An 18626-nucleotide genomic window follows, 5' to 3' on the forward strand; every position below is an offset into this window, starting at 1 on the left:
ATTACAAAACGGCACAGAAAGAACAAATTGTTGCCGCGGTGTGCATTAAACTATCAGAAACTGTTGTGAAGACTGTCTGAACTTCCTGATACAGTCTCACATATGGTTGGAATTCAGAGTGTATAATTATGTATATAAAGAAGTAAGCTTTGGCCCTGGCCGGTTGGCTCAGCGGTAGAGCATCGGCCTGGCGTGCGGGGGACCCGGGTTCGATTCCCGGCCAGGGCACATAGGAGAAGCGCCCATTTGCTTCTCCACCCGCCCCCTCCTTCCTCTCTGTCTCTCTCTTCCCCTCCCGCAGCCAAGGCTCCATTGGAGCAAAGATGGCCCGGGCGCTGGGGATGGCTCCTTGGCCTCTGCCCCAGTCGCTAGAGTGGCTCTGGTTGCAGCAGAGCGACGCCCCGGAGGGGCAGAGCATCGCCCCCTGGTGGGCAGAGCATCGCCCCTGGTGGGCGTGCCAGGTGGATCCCGGTCGGGCGCATGCGGGAGTCTGTCTGACTGTCTCTCCCAGTTTCCAGCTTCAGAAAAATACAAAAAAGAAAAAAAAAAAAAAGAAGAAGTAAGCTTGGACAGGTTAGAGAAAGCCTTGCGGGAAGTACTGAACATTTTGGGGTTTGGTCAGGCACTAGATGTCACCTTTAAGATGGCACACCCTCTCCTCTGTCACCCCTGGGCCCATGATTTCCACTGACACAGGTATGTGATTATTTGACAGAGACTGCTTGTGGAACTAGCTCTCCTTCCCAGATCACGGGCGATGTGAGGAGAGGGGGAATGGCTTTGTTCTAAAATCTTTTCGTCCCTGAGCCTGGCACGGTGACTGAGCGGAGGAAGTGCCCAAAGCAAGGAAGGAACGGTTGGAAGAACACACGCAGGTGTGCACACCTGTGCCCCAGGTACACGGGGTTATGAGAAGTGGCTCGGAAACAAGAAATGTCTCTAGATAAAACTGGCAGGGCTGCGCTCAGGACTGTCTCCCATGACATTTATTTTTAATTAGGCAGATACTCATTTTGGCATTACCTAAAAACATCCCTCTCTATATTTGGGCCTGACCCCAGAAACAATGTGGCCCAGAGGTCAAAGACTCAGACGGCGGCGGGGGGGGGGTAGTCTCTCGGAAGAGCAGGAAGAAGACAGAGTAATCTCTGTGTGAAAAGGAACGCTGAGATTCACAACCGAATGGACCAAAACCATTGCTAGGTCTTTGAGGCAAGTCCTAGGCTAGAAACGGGGGCTGACGGTCGTTTGTACTCCCGGTGAATGCAATAAGGTGACCAAAACTGGAGAGGGCGAGAGAGAAGAGGCCCCGAACCTGGAAGCCACGCGGGCTGCTTGCCGGGAGCTCTTCCCCCGGGGCGCGGCTGCGTAGCCGGGTAACAGGCGCAGCGCGGTCAGGACGCACAGGCTGCGTGAATGGGCCCCAGTCCCCTGCGCTCGGGGGCCCGAAGAACCCCCGGCCCAAAAGCAGAAAGAGACGGAAACAAATAATGAGAGTGAGCAAGCAGTCCAGGAAAGCATGTGCAAGATCTCAGAAGAGAATGCCCGAGTCTACTCGGGGACAGGGGTGGGTGGGAGCGGAGGTCTTAAAGAAAAGCTCAGTTGGCCTGGAAGGAGAAGCCTAGCAGGTACCAGGGGTCTCAAACTCGCGGCCGTGCGGCCCGCCCACCAATTTTGTGCGGCCTGCAGACTGGCCCACAGATGAATCCACGAAGTTTGATTAGTCTGCGGGCCGCACAAAATTGGTGGGCGGGCCGCACGGCCGCGAGTTTGAGACCCCTGAGTAAACTATGCAGAGAGTGGCCAAGGCAGGGAGGAGGGTTAGCCAATGAAAAGCCAGCACATTGACAGCTGCGCACATGAAAAGGCAGCATGGCCTCCAACGTCAGGCGGTCCCGGTAAGACGGGAAGGCTGGAACTGTAGCCAGTGGCCTCCACTTGATAGCCCACGGGACCCACTGAATTAAACAAAGCTGGAAGGCACAGTAGGGGGTGAGAAGTACGGATGTCACGTGTTTGAACAGTGACAGTGGCGGGGGGAGGGGGACGGAGAAAAGGGCCTACACTTGCAAAGCGGTTTGGAGGGAGAAGGGACAGTTTGGTGGTGAGACCGCACGTGCAGGCTGAAGTACGAACAGTCACACGAGTCCTGGGTCTCCGGACCGGGCGCTGGATGGAATGGTGGCACACGTGGGATGACTGGGAAAGCAGGGAAGTGGCCGGTGTGGAGACGGGTCTGGTCTTGGACATGTTGAGATGAGTTCAAATTAGTATGTCCGAAATTAAACTCGCAGACCTGGAAAACCATCTGAAGAGGCCACAGACGGCTGAAAACATGTTTGAGTCAGGACCCGAGAAAGAGCCCTCCCTACTCCTGCCAAGCCTGCGGATGCATTCTGGGCTCTGGTTCCGACCGGCCCGCAGCACGTGTGACTGAGCCACCAGTGCTCATCATATACTTCACTCATTTACAGGGATATCCACGTTTTTTCTTGTTGAATGCCTATGTCAAGAAAAGCCTGCTTGACTGAGGAAAATTCCCCTCTTCTGTTCTAATCTTTGTTTCGGTGAAATCTCTGCCTTTCCCCAAATTCTAAAATCTAAAAATAAGAAAAGGTGAAACAGACATTTCTGCTTCTCCTTACGGAACTGGAAGAGCCATTCCCGCCCCGGGCTTCCCTGCCTGCCCAGCGTCAGTCCCCTCCTGGGGGATGCTCTGTGTCCTGCTAACGTGGGAATCACAGCCTGGGCAGTCTGTGATAGATCCGTGAATTCCAAACTGCCCTCTTGATGTTCCGCTTATCTGTCAGACCTCACCCTTACTGGAGGATCGCCCCTGAGACAGAGGAATTCCAAGAAGCTGGCAAGCCGCCCCAAGGAGGGGCTCCGGACATACCAGGACTTTTGATTCAACACCCACATGCTCGAAATTCTTCTTGACCCCATATAATTTGTCCCCCTAGCTTGTACTGGTGTTCTTCTCCCCGGGAGAAGTGCCCGGCAGGGTTCCTTTCTTCCTTTCAGTAAAGCCTGTTACTCTGGTCTTTCAGACTCCCATGGATTCCAACAGTCTGGCACCAAGCCGGGCCAGTCAGATGCTCCCTCGCGTGATTTTGTATTTCTAGAGCAATGCAAGGATGGGGGACGGTGACAGTATTGCGGTGGCCCCTGAACAAGCCATCGAGTCATGAAGCAGAAACTGTGGGGCTGGTCCTGGCTTTTTGACTCTAGTGACACTGCGTTTGCCTATTTGCAACCCTCCCAGCTCCAGGCTCCTGTGGGTTCCGTGAGCCTGCCTTCCTCTCGATAAATTCTGTTCGCTTCAATTAGCCAATTAGTTTCTGCCATTTTTGATAAGAAACCTGGCTGAACATCAGGATAATTTAAGTTACTCAACTAAAACAAACAAACAAAAAATTGAATATTCACTTCCTAACTAACTCTTGCTGAAATAACGATTACTACTAATGCCACTGAATTTAGCCCGGACCAGAGAAGATCTCCACAGCGAGTTCTTTTGAAAAGAGAACTTTACTAGTTTCTTATCTTTAATTCGCAGCGAGACGGCATCCCTTCCTGCCTGGCCGGCGATGTGATCTTTACAGTAAGATGAGCATGGATGGAATGTTTCTAGTAAAATCTAAGCTGGTTGGGGAGTGTTTTTAGTAGTCTTTCCTTCATTTAGTTTTACATTCTAAAAGACCGATTTTTTTTCAGCAGGTTGAGTACCTGAATAGCGAAGGGACGTTATTGGTGCTAATTTGGTGACATTTGTGAGGTGACTCCTGACGCTGTGCGCTGGATGTTGAAAGGGCATTCTCTTTCATCATCTTGTGTTTTAAAGCATAAGCTTCTGTGCTTACGGAGCTTACATTCTAGTGAGAGACATGGGGTGGGGGGGTACAAATAATAACAGGGAGTCGTGGGCTGGTCCACGTGCAGACTTGGAAACACACAGACTAGAGCTGGGACGGGGACAGCAGCCAGGGGCGGCCTGCCGAGGAGGGGCCCGCGTCCTGAGCCCAGGAGGAGGAGGAGGAGGGGCCCCGTACAGGGAGGAAGGATGGAGACGCACGTGGGCGTGGGCGGGGGCAGTTCACAGGCGCCTATCCCCTCTGGTGAGGGCGGGGCCAGCAGAACCCGCACCACACTGCTGTGCGGGTTAACGTGGCCCACGTGGAGGGGATCCCGCAGGGCCTGTACACAGCCAGAGCAAACAAATATGACCGCTCTTACCATCCCCAGGACACGGGCCGGCATGTGCAAAGCCCCGTGGCAGGAAAGAGGTTTCGCAAACTAACCTGAAACAAGATCAGTGTCTGAGCAGAGCGCGCAGAGGCGGCCGCTCAGGTCCAGGCCGGGCGCGCGGACATGGTCGGGTTGCGTGGGACCTGCGGTTCAGAGCACAGCGTTGGGTGCCTGTGCCTGAGTGAAGGGGACCCGTGGAAGAGCTGACACAGGAGACCGAGGCCGCGGGAGACGGGGGGAGGGTAGACTGGCGGCCAGCAAGAGGAGAAACGGAGTGACCGGCCAGAAGATGACGGGGCTCAGACGAGGCAGAAGGAGTGGAGACGCAGAGAAGACAGGTTTCGTGGTGCGATCTGGAGACAGTGTTTGTGAATGAACTGACCGAGCACAAGAGAAAGGCGGGTGGCCGTGTACGGTCATGAGGGATGGTCCCCGCGGGGGTGACTAGCGGATCAGAGAAGGTGGGAGCCGAAGTCCGGCACTCACCGGCCTCACAAGGTCCCGGGTCCCCGTGGGGCTCACGGGCATGGGCACCGGCACCGAGCGCCTTCCTTTGACGCGCTGGGGCAGCCCCATCCTGTGGTCCCAGCTTGGGTGACCAGGGAAGGGGTGTTCCACAGGCAGATGGGGGCACTCGGATGGAGGTGACACAGCTTCTCAAAGAAAAAGAAAATCAAGTTTGGGTCGTTAAGTTTGAGATGGCTCCAAGATAACCAAGTAGAGATCTCAGATGATGGTCGGTCGCCTAATACTGGTCTTCTATTCACCAGCCTTGTTTTTCCCAATAATTTATCTAAATGCTTCTGAAATTTTACTCAACATAATCATTATTTACAAATAATGACAATTTTACTAATTCCTCTCCAATCTGTACACTTTTTTTTTTTGCCTTACTGTGCTCAGAACGAGGTTGAAGAGAAGGGATGATGGTGACCACCTCTGCCTTAGCCCAGATCTCAAAGATAAAACTTGTAGTGTATTTCCATGTGTAATTGGTGACTGCTGATTGTTTCTTTGTAGAGACTCCTATCAGATTAAGGAACTTCCTTTCTATTCCTAGTTAGCTGCGATTTTTTTTACAGTAAAAGTATATTAAACTTTATCACATGCTTTTTCTGCATCTGCTGACATAATCATGTTTTCTCTCATAATTTTCTGTTCTCGTCATTTTTATTTCTTATAATACCCTTGGATTTTGGTGACAAGGTTATGCTGGCCTCGTGAGACAGGTGACTCCCTTTGTATTCTTTGGGATAGTTTGTAACGGTTAGACTCATTTCTCTCTTAAATCCTTGACAGAACTCCCTGGTGGACTTATCTGGACCTGAACTTTTGTTTGTGGAAAGAATTTTGAATATGGCTTCATTTTCTGTAATAGTTATAAAACTATCCAGATTTCTCTTTTTTCTCTTTCCTTGAAACTTTTAATAAGTTATGTTTCCCTAGGATTTTGTCAATTCCATCTAAACTTTCAGTTTACTAACACAGTTCATAATGACAAGGTAATAGTATTCTATTAATATCTCTTGAAAAATCTGCGTTTGATAATTATGTCTTCTTTTTCTCTAGGTCAGTAGTCAAACGCCTGTCCAAAAGAATCGACTTGGCGACTGCTAATTGTATGGGGTTTCTTTTTAGAGTTGACAAAAACGTTCTGAAGTTAAATATTGGTGATGATTGCACAACTCAAAATATACTAAAAACCGCTGATTGTACATTGAGTGACAAGGATGAATTTTATGCTTGTGAATTATATATTATAAAGCTGTTACTTAAAGACATCTGAACAAACTGGCATGGATTACTTAACCAGGACAAGCGCCCGTGAAGTTTATGTCGCCTGTATCAAGGCTGCCGGTACACTGCCTTAGTTTCCGCGCACTGTAACGGCCTTCACATCACATACCTGTCAGAAACCTAACCGCGTTAATAGCATTGCCGGGATGGTAAGAGTCATTAACATATGGCTACTTTAAAACCTTCAGATTTTAAATCATAATTCATAGCCTCCAGAGCATGCTGCTATCCACTCTATCCATAGAAACCCAACCCATCTAAGAAAAGTAGGTCACAGAACACAATCCAATGCAAACTTGGCACTGGATTAGGCAATGTTTCTTTTCTCTTCACATAATCATGATGTTCAAATCAGTCTGATTCTGACCTTTCAGCCAGTGGGGAGTCTATTATGACTTGGTAGCTGCTGAAGCCAGAGTCAATATTTTGGAAGCTGAAGAATGCCCATCTTCTTTCAGAATCTTCTGGCTGACGAAAAGCTGAGCCCAGCTAAAAACTCTTGCCAATGTTTAGTTATTTCATGCATGTGAACCAAACAACAAACAGAACACAATTAACTGAGGAAGGAAAACGAGGGATTACATTTCTTTTCTAGCATATTGAACATATTAAAAACACATTAAATATATCAAAACCTTTAAAAAGCAATTGCCGTGAAGCATATTATCATCTTAAGAAACTATAGATCAGCATTTCCTGTTTCTCAAAATGTTAGTCTTTCTATAGGTAAATTTTTTTTATTTTATCTTTAGGGAATTTATCGGGGGTGACATTGGTTAATAAATATTGTACTGTGTTCACCACCTCATCAAGTTATAGATAAAAAAATTTTAATCGAACTAGAACATTTTAAATTTAAAAATTCTATTGCCAGACTATCTGTTCCATATACAGACTACCAATAAGATCAAGTTCCCTACTTCTCAAAGATATATCACCCATGAATTTAAAAAGAAAAAAACTGTCCATGGTTCCGAGTCAATGCTCTTTCTAAACATCTGTATATGTCCTGTTCTGTGTGTGTGTGGGGGGGGGGGGTGGGTGCATAAGAATAGTCAAACACAGCTTCCTCTCTAACATGAGCAGCTACTCATTTCTATTAGCAATATGCAGAGTGTTCAAGGAGTTTTTAAATAAATGTCAGCTTTTCTAAGATCTTTATCACCTTTCTATCACATCCAAAGGTTCTTTTATTAACAACAACCAAAAAATGTCTAGAAACATAAAATACCAAAAGACTGGGTTTTTTTGTTTTTGTTTGTTTTAATTTTTTTTTTTTTAATTTATTTTCAGAGACAGAGCGAGAGTCAGAGAGAGGGATAGATAGGGACAGACAGACAGGAAAGAAGAGAGATGAGAAGCATCAAACATCAGTTTTTTGTTGCAACACCTTAGTTGTTCATTGATTGCTTTCTCATATGTGCCTTGACCGTGGGCCTTCAGCAGATCGAGTAACCCCTTGCTCAAGCCAGCGACCTTGGATCCAAGCTGGTGAGCTTTTTGCTCACACCACATGAGCCCGCTCTCAAGCTGGTGACCTCGGGGTCTCAAACCTAGGTCTTCCGCATCCCAGTCCCACACTCTATCCACTGCGCCACCGCCTGGTCAGGCCCAAAAGACTGTTTTAGAGTCTTTAAGAAAGATAATTTGAAGTCTTGACTCAGCCCCAAACCAATATAATTATCTCTTTACTGAGGAATGCGTAGCTTCCATAGAGTGATCTATTTGATAGAGTAATACAACGCCTCTTCTGAACACCAGACAGCCAGCTCTCCGGTGGACTCCCAGGACCACAAGGTTCTCAGCAGTCAAACAGCCTCCGTCTCTGAGAATGAATGACCAAGTGCAATGACTTGAAGCGCAGCTGCGTATCGAGGAATGGAAACCAACATGACAGAGACGATTTTAGAACCATCAATCCATGTTCTTTAAATAATCTTTGCTGTGAGAGGTTAAACTACTGTGAGAAAATGGAAGTGAAAAATGGTTTATTAAATATTCGTTCCTGAAGCTCAGGGCCTCTGTCTTCATGCATTTAATGATGCATAAAAACTTTAAAATCATAGCCAAAAGAAAACCCTTGTGACTCATACAACAAAGGATTCACAGAACTTTTTTTAACAATAAAGAATTACTACAAATTAGTAAGAAAACAAACAAATCAATAGGATAATATTAGTGTTGGGTACAGGTGGGCAATTCAGCAGAGTAGGGATAATAAACATATAAAAGAATGCTGAATTTCACCAACTAGAACATCTAGGTTAAAATAAATATGATATCTATTCTAATCAGATTAGAAAAATTGAAAAGGTTGGTATCAACAACTGTCGGAAAGTTGTTGGGTGTGGAGACATGAGCTCTCTATTACACTGTTAGTGGAAGTGTAAATTTGCACAGACTTTTGGAGAGTAATGTAGTTTTCCCTATTTAAATCTGAAAAGTCCACGTCCTATTACCTGGTAACTGAATTTCTAGCAATCCCTCCTACAGGTGCAGTTATGTGAGAATGTAAAAATAAACTGGAGGATGGTCATTAGAGCATTGTTAGCAATAGCAAACATCTAGGAACAGTTTAACCCTATGAGTAGTGAGTTTTTTTATGCCTGCTGACCCCTGGGAGTGAGGTTTTTTTTTCAAAAAGTGAAATTAATTCCAGTTACAGTTTTATCAACTTAAAATCATGTTTGTTTAATAACCAGTTTATGGAAACAAAAAGAACATACATTTGCCTTTTTTTAATGTTGCCTCACACATTTTTAAAATAAAAATTTTTGTTATCTCATGCAATTCTCGTGTAGGACGTGCATGAATGTTCGTACTACTCAAAGGGTTAAATATCTACTGATAAGAGAATGGCTAAATGAGGCCCTGGCCAGTTGGCTCAGTGGTAAAGCGTCGGCCTGGCGTGTGGGGGACCTGGGTTCGATTCCCGGCCGGGGCACATAGGAGAGGCGCCCATTTGCTTCTCCACCCCTCCCCCTCTCCTTCCTCTCTGTCTCTCTCTTCCCCTCCCGCAGCCGAGGCTCCATTGGAGCAAGGATGGCCCGGGCTGGGGATGGCTCCTTGGCCTCTGCCCCAGGCGCTGGAGTGGCTCTGGTCTCGGCAGAATGACCCGGAGGGGCAGAGCATCGCCCCCTGGTGGGCAGGGCGTCGCCCCTGGTGGGCGTGCCGGGTGGATCCCGGTCGGGCGCATGCGGGAGTCTGTCTGACTGTCTCTTCCCGTTTCCAGCTTCAGAAAAAAAAAAAAGAATGGCTAAATGAGTGAAGGTATATAGGCAGAAAACCATTATAAAAGGGGTCGTGTTGGACAGGGCTTCCAACATACTGGTGATGTTCTTTTTCCACACCCGAGTAGTGGAAGTACAGATGTTCCCTATGCGTACATCTATTTACATTTATAATTGTATATGTTTCTACATACCTCTGAATTTTTACAAAAAATAAAAATGAAAAGGAAAGCCTGACTGGTGGTGGCGCAGTGGACAGAGAGTCAACCTGGGACACCGAGGACCCAGGTTCGAAACTCGGAGGTCATCCAGCTTGAGCACGGGCTCATCCAGCTTGAGCACGGGCTCACCGGCTTGAGCGTGGGATCATAGATAAGATCCCAAGGTCGCTGGCTTGAGCCCAAAGGTTGCTGGCTTGAGCAAGGGGTCACTGGCTCAGCTTAAGCCCCCCCTCTTTCCAGCAAGGCACATATGAGAGGCAATCAATGAACAACTAAAGTGACACAATTAAGAGCTGATGCTTCTCATCTCCCTTCCTGTCTGTCTGTCCTCTCTCTTGCTAAAAAAGAAAAAAAGAAAAGAAAAGAAAAGGAAAGAATGAGGATAAAGCTATATGAATTAATCTGGTAAGATGTACGTAATATATCAAGAAGAAGCATAATAGACTATAAGGACTGTTATGAACGGCCTGTTCCCGACTGTCTGGGGGCACAGTGCCGGGCATGCGCCCGAGTGGACATGCACTGTGCTTTTACAGCGTATGAATGCCCAGGAAAGACACGCAGCAAACCTCTGCAGAATGGACTGATAAGGAAGCTCATCGGGGCAATGGAGAGACGTATTGGAGAGACGTCAGGCCTTTTCTAGAATCTGGTTTTGGAATGTAAGGAAGGATCGGAACGAGAGTCACAGGACGTATAAGTGACATACAGCCTCTTCAAGTCGGTAGACACTTTGGGGATATGAAGGAACTGCAGGAACTTTCATGTCTAACGTGGAACCCACACTGGGTCTGCAAGGGAGTCCATGAATCGAGGAGCCCTTAGAGAGGGAGCTTTGCTTTTGTTTCTTTGTTTTTAACAAACAAAATAGCCCTGGCCGGTTGGGTCAGTGGTAGAGCGTCGGCCTGATGTGTGGGTTCGATTCCCAGACAGGGCACACAGGAGAAGTGCCCATCTGCTTCTCCACCCCTCCCCCTCTCCTTCCTCTCTGTCTCTCTCTTCCCTTCTCGCAGCCAGGGCTCCATTGGAGCAAAGTTGGCCTGGGAGCTGAGGATGGCTCCATGGCCTCTGCCTCAGGCGCTAGAATGGCTCTGGTCGCAACAGAGCAACGCCCCAGATGGGCAGAGCATCGCCCCCTGGTGGGCATGCCAGGTGAATCCCGGTCGGGCACATGCGGGAGTCTGTCTGACTGCCTCCCCGTTTCTAACTTCAGAAAAATACAAAAACAAACAAAGAAACAAAAAAAAACCAAAATAAATAGAATTATGATATCACTTAACATCTACTTCTTTAGGACTGCTAAAAAAAAATCACTATACTCATAGAAGAGATTTTGAACAAAGATCTTTGTCTACTCAGGAAGGTTGCTATTTTCTTTTTAAACCACTCATGTGAAAATGTTTGAAGAAACTGGTCTTCCTTTTCCTTAATCCAAGCCAACTGAATGATGAGAATCCCTTCCTTGGCAATTCTCGTGTGCATCGATTACGTAGTAGTAAATAATTACTGCTTCTCTGACTTTAGTGAGACAAGCCCAAACATGTATTGATCAGTTGATTACTAGTTATCACATCTAATTTTACTAATAAGAAATGCAGAGGTCATGGAATGGTCAGAAGTTATCTAGTAACGTCCAGGACTTCTGACGTTCATTTCACACTCCACCAGGCTCAGTTGTCACGGCGTGGAAATATGAGAGCCAGCACGGTGAGTGCGGACCCTCCGATGAACAGTGGTGCGTAGGGAGAGCAAGGGGCTGCAGGCTGCAGGACCTTAACATGTCAGGGTTCATACCAGGAAAAGCCATTTACGTAAAACACGTCCTGCTGTAGAAGGGAAAAAGGAAGTTTGCAAAAGAATTGACGATTAAGGAAAGCTCGAGTTGAGACATTAATGAAACTGCAAGGAAGTGGTTTAAAAATATCTCCTTTAAAAAACAGTAAAACCACTAATTTTATTATCCTTAAAAAGCTCCCTGGGCTGTGTCTATCCAGACATTCTTCATAAATACTTACATTTACAGAGATTCTTAAAAGAACTCCCCCTCTTCACCCTACAGGGCGCGCGGGGGGAGGGGGCGGTGGACGCATGTCACGCTGTGGGGAGGAGAGGGGGCGAGAAGTGGGTCGGTCACTATCAGTGCCGACAGACTGAGCACCGCCGGAAAAACAAAAGCCTAGAAGAAGTCCAGCTTTCAGTCACCAACCTTCTTTCCCTCCTCCACACCAGCAGAAAGACACAAAATACACAAAATGCAGACAAATTAAAAAGAGACCTCCCCCCAATGGCTCCTCTTTAACGTGGGTTGGAGAATACGTCAAGGTCAGAATATCCTTGTACATAAATTATCCTTCTGACAATGTCTGAGGCTCCAGCAGAAGCATCATGGAGGAGGAACCTCGCCAGTCTGACCGGAGATGGGCGACAACGCTGCTTACCAAGGATGTCCATATTTGGGTTCCTCAGGAAACGGAGTAATAGTGAAATCTGCGTGCACTGGGCCATGAACCCAAATGCAAAGTGCACGCTAAAAGTTTCAACTTGAACTGAGCCAGGGCTCAGAGGAGCAAGTGCAGGTTCCTTGCCCTGGAGTTTTCAATTAGCCGCCTGTGTTTCAGACAATCAGTGGGCTGCCTGACTTTTTGAGAACTGCAAATGATACGTCGTCATCCACTAGCGCGGCCAGGAGTGACAACTGACACAGCTGTTGCCTTGAACCCAGAGAGTGTTTTAAGTCAGGCATTTCCTTCGTCCGCTCTTTCTTCCGATGTCTCCTCCTTCCCAGAGGGAGAGGAAGCGTTGCCTTACTCAGTAAGCGATGAACTCCTGGGTGCTCCTGCTCTCGTGACAAGGACAGCCTGCGGTCTACAGAGGAGATGGAAAATGATTGCTCCAACTTGGCTCACAAGATGTAAAGTAACACACCTGTACTCTATGACGAGGCATAAAGGGATGGGTGAGAGATGCGATGACAAGCGTGAGGAACTGAAACCCGGGAAACTAGTTCACAGGTGCTTTCAGGGTCTCACGCACGAAGCCCCTCGAAGACTGGTGTGAGAGCTAGAGGACACTCATATCTGGAAACAAGCGGAACACTGCAGACAATGGCGAGCTATTATTACTCTGCCCCTTAGCGTGGAAATGCGGTCTCGTGATGAGCAGTGAACTTTAGCAGCAACACCCTGGCCCTTCTTTCTTCCTCTATTAATAGGGGGGGAGAGGTTTCTTTGGTAAAATGCCACTGGTAGTTATTTGTGACGGTGACTTTCTTAGAAATTTCGGACTCAATGTCTGTATTAGCTAAGATTAGGGTTAGCTAGAAACAACAGAAACAATAGCTTAATAAAGACAGCAGGTTATTTTCATCTCACAGAAATGCCGGGAAGTGGCCCATGGCTGGCGCAGTGACCCAGGCTGCCAGGAACCCCGGGTCCATGGATCCCGACGTCTGCCCCACAGGGCTTCACCCCCGCAGCCCAGGATGGCAGCACCACACTCCAGAAGAGCAGAGTGGGGAAAGCCGGGGGTCAGAGCGAGGGGCCCCCACTTCCCTGCCCCGGGGGAGGGATGTCCGTGACAGCCCCCACCAGACATTCCCCCTCGCCTGCGAGTGACCAGGCCTGGCGGCAAGCTGGGTACAGAGTGCACACTGAGAATGGTCAGGCGGCAAGCTGGATACAGAGTGCGCACTGAGAATGGTCAGGCGGCAAGCTGGATACAGAGTGCACACTGAGAATGGTCAGGCGGCAAGCTGGATACAGAGTGCACACTGAGAATGGTCAGGCGGCAAGCTGGATACAGAGTGCACACTGAGAATGGTCAGGCGGCAAGCTGGATACAGAGTGCGCACTGAGAATGGTCAGGCGGCAAGCTGGATACAGAGTGCGCACTGAGAATGGTCAGGCGGCAAGCTGGATACAGAGTGCGCACTGAGAATGGTCAGGCGGCAAGCTGGATACAGAGTGCACACTGAGAATGGTCAGGCGGCAAGCTGGGTACAGAGTGCACACTGAGAATGGTCAGGCGGCAAGCTGGATACAGAGTGCACACTGAGAATGGTCAGGCGGCAAGCTGGATACAGAGTGCGCACTGAGAATGGTCAGGCGGCAAGCTGGGTACAGAGTGCACACTGAGAATGGTCAGGCGGCAAGCTGGATACAGAGTGCACACTGAGAATGGTCAGGCGGCAAGCTGGATACAGAGTGCACACTGAGAATGGTCAGGCGGCAAGCTGGATACAGAGTGCACACTGAGAATGGTCAGGCGGCAAGCTGGGTACAGAGTGCACACTGAGAATGGTCAGGCGGCAAGCTGGATACAGAGTGCACACTGAGAATGGTCAGGCGGCAAGCTGGATACAGAGTGCACACTGAGAATGGTCAGGCAGCAAGCTGGATACAGAGTGCACACTGAGAATGGTCAGGCGGCAAGCTGGGTACAGAGTGCACACTGAGAATGGTCAGGCGGCAAGCTGGATACAGAGTGCACACTGAGAATGGTCAGGCGGCAAGCTGGATACAGAGTGCACACTGAGAATGGTCAGGCGGCAAGCTGGGTACAGAGTGCACACTGAGAATGGTCAGGCGGCAAGCTGGGTACAGAGTGCACACTGAGAATGGTCAGGCGGCAAGCTGGATACAGAGTGCGCACTGAGAATGGTCAGGCGGCAAGCTGGGTACAGAGTGCACACTGAGAATGGTCAGGCGGCAAGCTGGATACAGAGTGCACACTGAGAATGGTCAGGCGGCAAGCTGGATACAGAGTGCACACTGAGAATGGTCAGGCGGCAAGCTGGATACAGAGTGCGCACTGAGAATGGTCAGGCGGCAAGCTGGGTACAGAGTGCACACTGAGAATGGTCAGGCGGCAAGCTGGGTACAGAGTGCACACTGAGAATGGTCAGGCGGCAAGCTGGGCACAGAGTGCGCACTGAGAATGGTCAGGCGGCAAGCTGGGCACAGAGTGCGCACTGAGAATGGTCAGGCGGCAAGCTGGATACAGAGTGCGCACTGAGAATGGTCAGGCGGCAAGCTGGGTACAGAGTGCGCACTGAGAATGGTCAGGCGGCAAGCTGGGCACAGAGTGCGCACTGAGAATGGTCAGGCGGCAAGCTGGGTGTGCACACTGAGAATGGTCAGGCGGCAAGCTGGGTACAGAGTGCACACTGAGAATGGTCAGGCGGCAAGCTGGGTACAGAGTGCACACTGAGAATGGTCAGGCGGCAAGCTGGGTACAGAGTGCACACTGAGAATGGTCAGGCGGGTACAGAGTGCACACTGAGAATGGTCACCGACCTGAGACCCAGCCGCCCTGGGAACAACTGGGGGGTAATAAGCAGTCTCTGCCATTCACCATCTCAGTTATAGATTCATTTTAGTTTAGTCTCTGCCATTCACCATCTCAATTATAGATTCACTTTAGTTTAGACACTTTTTCTTCGAGAACGGGTAGAAGGGAACAGGCTCAGCAGTGCGTCTCGTTTGCTTTGTTTCTAGAGTCCACACAGAGGCCACACGGCACGGTATCTGTCCCTCCCTGTCTTAGCACAGGTCCCTCCAGGGCTGTCCGTGGTCATCGGCGGGGACCGGTCGCTAAAACAGAGCCTGAAACCAGATCATGAAGGACTTTCTGAACTGTGCGTTCAAGGTTCTGAACAGGAAGATGATGTCCGCTCAGTATGTTAAGTCTGCAGGATAGACCGAGTCCTAAAAACTGTTTACCGTCCTCATCTAATTAATGGCTGGTGGGCCCCACTCCCCCTTCGATGACCCCGTCTTCCCCCTCGCCCAAGCAGAGGGAAGTCATCTGCTCTGACTGCGTTCTTGGAGCCCCTGCGAATGGGTTATTGAAAAGTACCAGCTGCCACTATTTGGCTTTACGTTGTCATGCGCTTGGTGAGGGAGGCTAACTGTAACGTTAACTAAACCTCAAAGACCACGAAGTCATTCAGTAGCCATTTAGTCAGTTAACACAATGGAAAGTCTTCTGGGAAAGTAGCCTTAAGGTGAAGACTTCCCGAGTGAGGAGTGAGAAAGGGTCGTCAGATTTAGGAGAGGAACGGGGAGGGGTAGGAGCGAGTTCCAGGCAGGAACAACCGATGAGGGAAGAAGGAGCCGGGCCCATGGAAGGAAGTGCAGCCAGTGAGGGTGGGGGGCAGGAGGGAGTTCCAGGCAGGAACAACCAACGAGGGAAGAAGGAGCCGGGCCCATGGAAGGAAGTGCAGCCAGTGAGGGTGGGGGGCGGGAGGGAGTTCCAGGCAGGAACAACCGACGAGGGAAGAAGGAGCCGGGCCCGCATTAGGAAGTGCAGCCAGCCGAGGGTGGGGGGCGGGAGGCTGGAAGAAAGGTGGGCAGAAGCCAGAGGGGGCTCCGTGAGTCACGTGGGCTGTGAGCCTGTCCTGGAAGGGCCGTGGGAAACCAGCGAGGGGCCTGAGCGCGCAGTGGCTGCTCAGGTCAGGTCCCCAGAAGAGAGAGTCCTCTCTGCAGGGCACTTGGAAGTGGTATCAGCACGTAAGCCCACCACCACGACCTCCAGACCTGCCCACACCCCACAGCGCCTCCTACAGGCTGAGGTGGAAACGGAGGGAAGTGCCCACCTCACAACACTGTAATTCTGGATTCTGAATTCTCGGCAGGTTTTAAATTACAGTAATTAAGCACACAAAGGCTCAGGGTGCATGCTGGTGTGTTTTTATAAACTTTCTTAACCATAATAAACAAATTACTTGGGACTGCTCCATTTAAAAACGTTGCTCAATGCATGAAATGTGATATCAGAGCATTACCAAACCCACTTCATGATCATTTTGAAAAGCGGTTATTTAAACATACAAAGATGATCGATGAATGCCGAGTTATATAACCACCAGAAGTGACCGGCGTTCTCGTCCTGGCCCCTTGGCGTTTCCCCTGCTGATACTGGCACCAGAGAAACTGGGTTATAAGTATTGTTTCTCTTTGCGGCTGCAGAGACAGTTCCAAGTACGGAATGAATGGAGTTCATTCAGGGGCCCTGCACATGGGCGGTGGCTCCCTTTTATGCCCCATGGGCTCCGGCAGGGGTACTAGGAACAAAACCCACTTTCACTTTCCCGACCCACTGATGAGATCCTGGCGTTTTCGGGAGCCGCACCCCCTGGGTTTGCTTTGGGAGCCACCTCTTCTCTCGTCCCAGTTTCCAGAGGAGAGGGCTGAGGGTGCTAGTCTCCCGCTCAGGGAAGCCCGCTGAATTTCATCTCGTTTTTTTTAAATAACAGGGTAAATCATATGCTGTTTAAAACCTAAATTACAGGGGACATGTAAATTTCCAATAGACTAAGCCTGACATGGTGACAGGAGAAAAACTGTCTGAGGAAAAACTACAGAGAAAGAGAGCATGGTGGGGGGGGGGGTGGAGAGGAAAAAGGGGAGGGTCACCCCCCCCCAACAAGCCGCACTCGTCACCTCTGTCCCTGAGACAGCCTGAGACAGCAGTGCTGCACGGACCGCTGTAACTGGTTAGTAGAGGCCAGGCCGGGCACCGCGTCAGCGGGGAGAGGAGGCTGCCACCCACTTCCTGCTCACCGGGCCGCCACCGCCCTCCGACCCTCTGTGGTCTTCAGCTTATGTTGTATCCTGTCTCGTTATGACTGCGCTACAAAGACTCAGAACTGTCGTCAGAGTTACAGGGTCACACTGAAGCTCCCCTTGTTTTGGTCAATGCCCCATTTTGTCACCTTATTCTTTCCCCCGTTTAAACCACAGAACCACCTGCGTCCCGAAGGTGGCGGCCTCCCCGCTGGCCAAGGAGCGGGGCGGGAACTGGAACCGAGCGAACAAGGCAGCCAGGAGACATCCGAGGGACAGGAGAGGGGTTTCCGATGGCCGGACTCGCGGTCCGTACTGGGAGGTTCTGTTTTCCTACCTCCCTGGGGAGCGGAGCTATTCCCTGCTTGGCCGGGGGCCGCCTGGCCTTCTCAGTCAGCTGCAGGTTGGACCACAAAGGACACCCAGAGCCCGGGCCGGAGGGAGGACGAGGCCGGACCAGTGGGCTCCTGCGCCGCCTGCTCCTGTCAGTGCCCAGCTGGGCCGGCCGGCCCCGTGGCCCCACAAACCCGCGCCCCACTCACCCGCGGGGACTGGGACGCTCCTGCACCGTGTCCTTCCCGAGCACTGGCAGCAGTGGTCCCGGAGGCAGGTGTGAAAGGCCATGGCGCCGTTCCTGACCGCGTCATTCTGTGGCAGGGAGAAAAGGAAGGGAGCAAAGTCAAGAGAAAGCGTCCCTGACACAGCTCCGCACGGCCTTCCAGGGCTAAAGGCAGCAGCAGAGAGGTGATGCCAGTTCATCCCTTCCTGTGTTCATCTAGTAAATAGTCATTCAACTCACCTCCTATCTGGAGCTGTCTGCACTGAGGAGTTACTGTGTAACAGCGTCTTACTCTGCAGCTGTATCCGCGCTGGGAGTTACTGTGTAATGCTTGTGCGTGTGTTCTGAGCGTCTTACTCTGGAGCTGTGTCCGCACTGAGGAGTTACTGTGTAACACCCGTGCGTGTGTTCTGAGCGTCTTACTCTGGAGCTGTGTCCGCACTGAGGAGTTACTGTGTAACGCCCGTGCCTGTGTTCTGAGCGTCTTACTCTGGAGCTGTGTCTGCACTGAGGAGTTACTGTGTAACGCCCCTGCGTGTGTTCTGAGGGTCTTACTCTGCAGCTGTATCCGCGCTGGGAGTTACTGTGTAATGCTTGTGCGTGTGTTCTGAGCGTCTTACTCTGGAGCTGTGTCCGCACTGAGGAGTTACTGTGTAACACCCGTGCGTGTGTTCTGAGCGTCTTACTCTGGAGCTGTGTCCGCACTGAGGAGTTACTGTGTAACGCCCGTGCGTGTGTTCTGAGCGTCTTACTCTGGAGCACTACCACACAACCAACCACAAGGGGACCATGGCAGGCCTGTATCGTCAGGGTGTGGAGAGGATACAACGGGGTCATAAGAGTAAAGTGTTCCTAAGTCACACTCCTGGTGACCTGTGGTGGCTCCTTAAGGGGCCATTATTACGGCTGTTATGGAAGCTGTTATGTAAAACTTTATTTCTTGGCCCTGCTAAAAACTCCCTTTAATGGAGACACCAGAGGCTGAATAAGTAACTGAGATTTGAGC

At 50.0% G+C, this 18626-nt stretch overlaps 1 long non-coding RNA gene across 1 annotated transcript in view; it reads right to left on the reverse strand.

The window, feature by feature from the left end:
• Positions 1-11431: 11431 nt before the first annotated feature.
• The window catches only part of LOC136383229 (uncharacterized), a 34821-nt gene continuing 27626 nt past the window's right edge, over positions 11432-18626 (reverse strand). Inside the window, exons 3-4 of the long non-coding RNA XR_010747378.1 lie at positions 17604-17709; positions 11432-12361 (exon numbers count right to left, since the gene is read on the reverse strand). This is a non-coding gene — a long non-coding RNA (uncharacterized lncRNA). The remainder of the gene's footprint in view (positions 12362-17603; positions 17710-18626) is intronic.

This window comes from Saccopteryx leptura, chromosome 11 (assembly GCF_036850995.1).
Source record: "Saccopteryx leptura isolate mSacLep1 chromosome 11, mSacLep1_pri_phased_curated, whole genome shotgun sequence".
Lineage (NCBI taxonomy): Eukaryota > Metazoa > Chordata > Mammalia > Chiroptera > Emballonuridae > Saccopteryx > Saccopteryx leptura.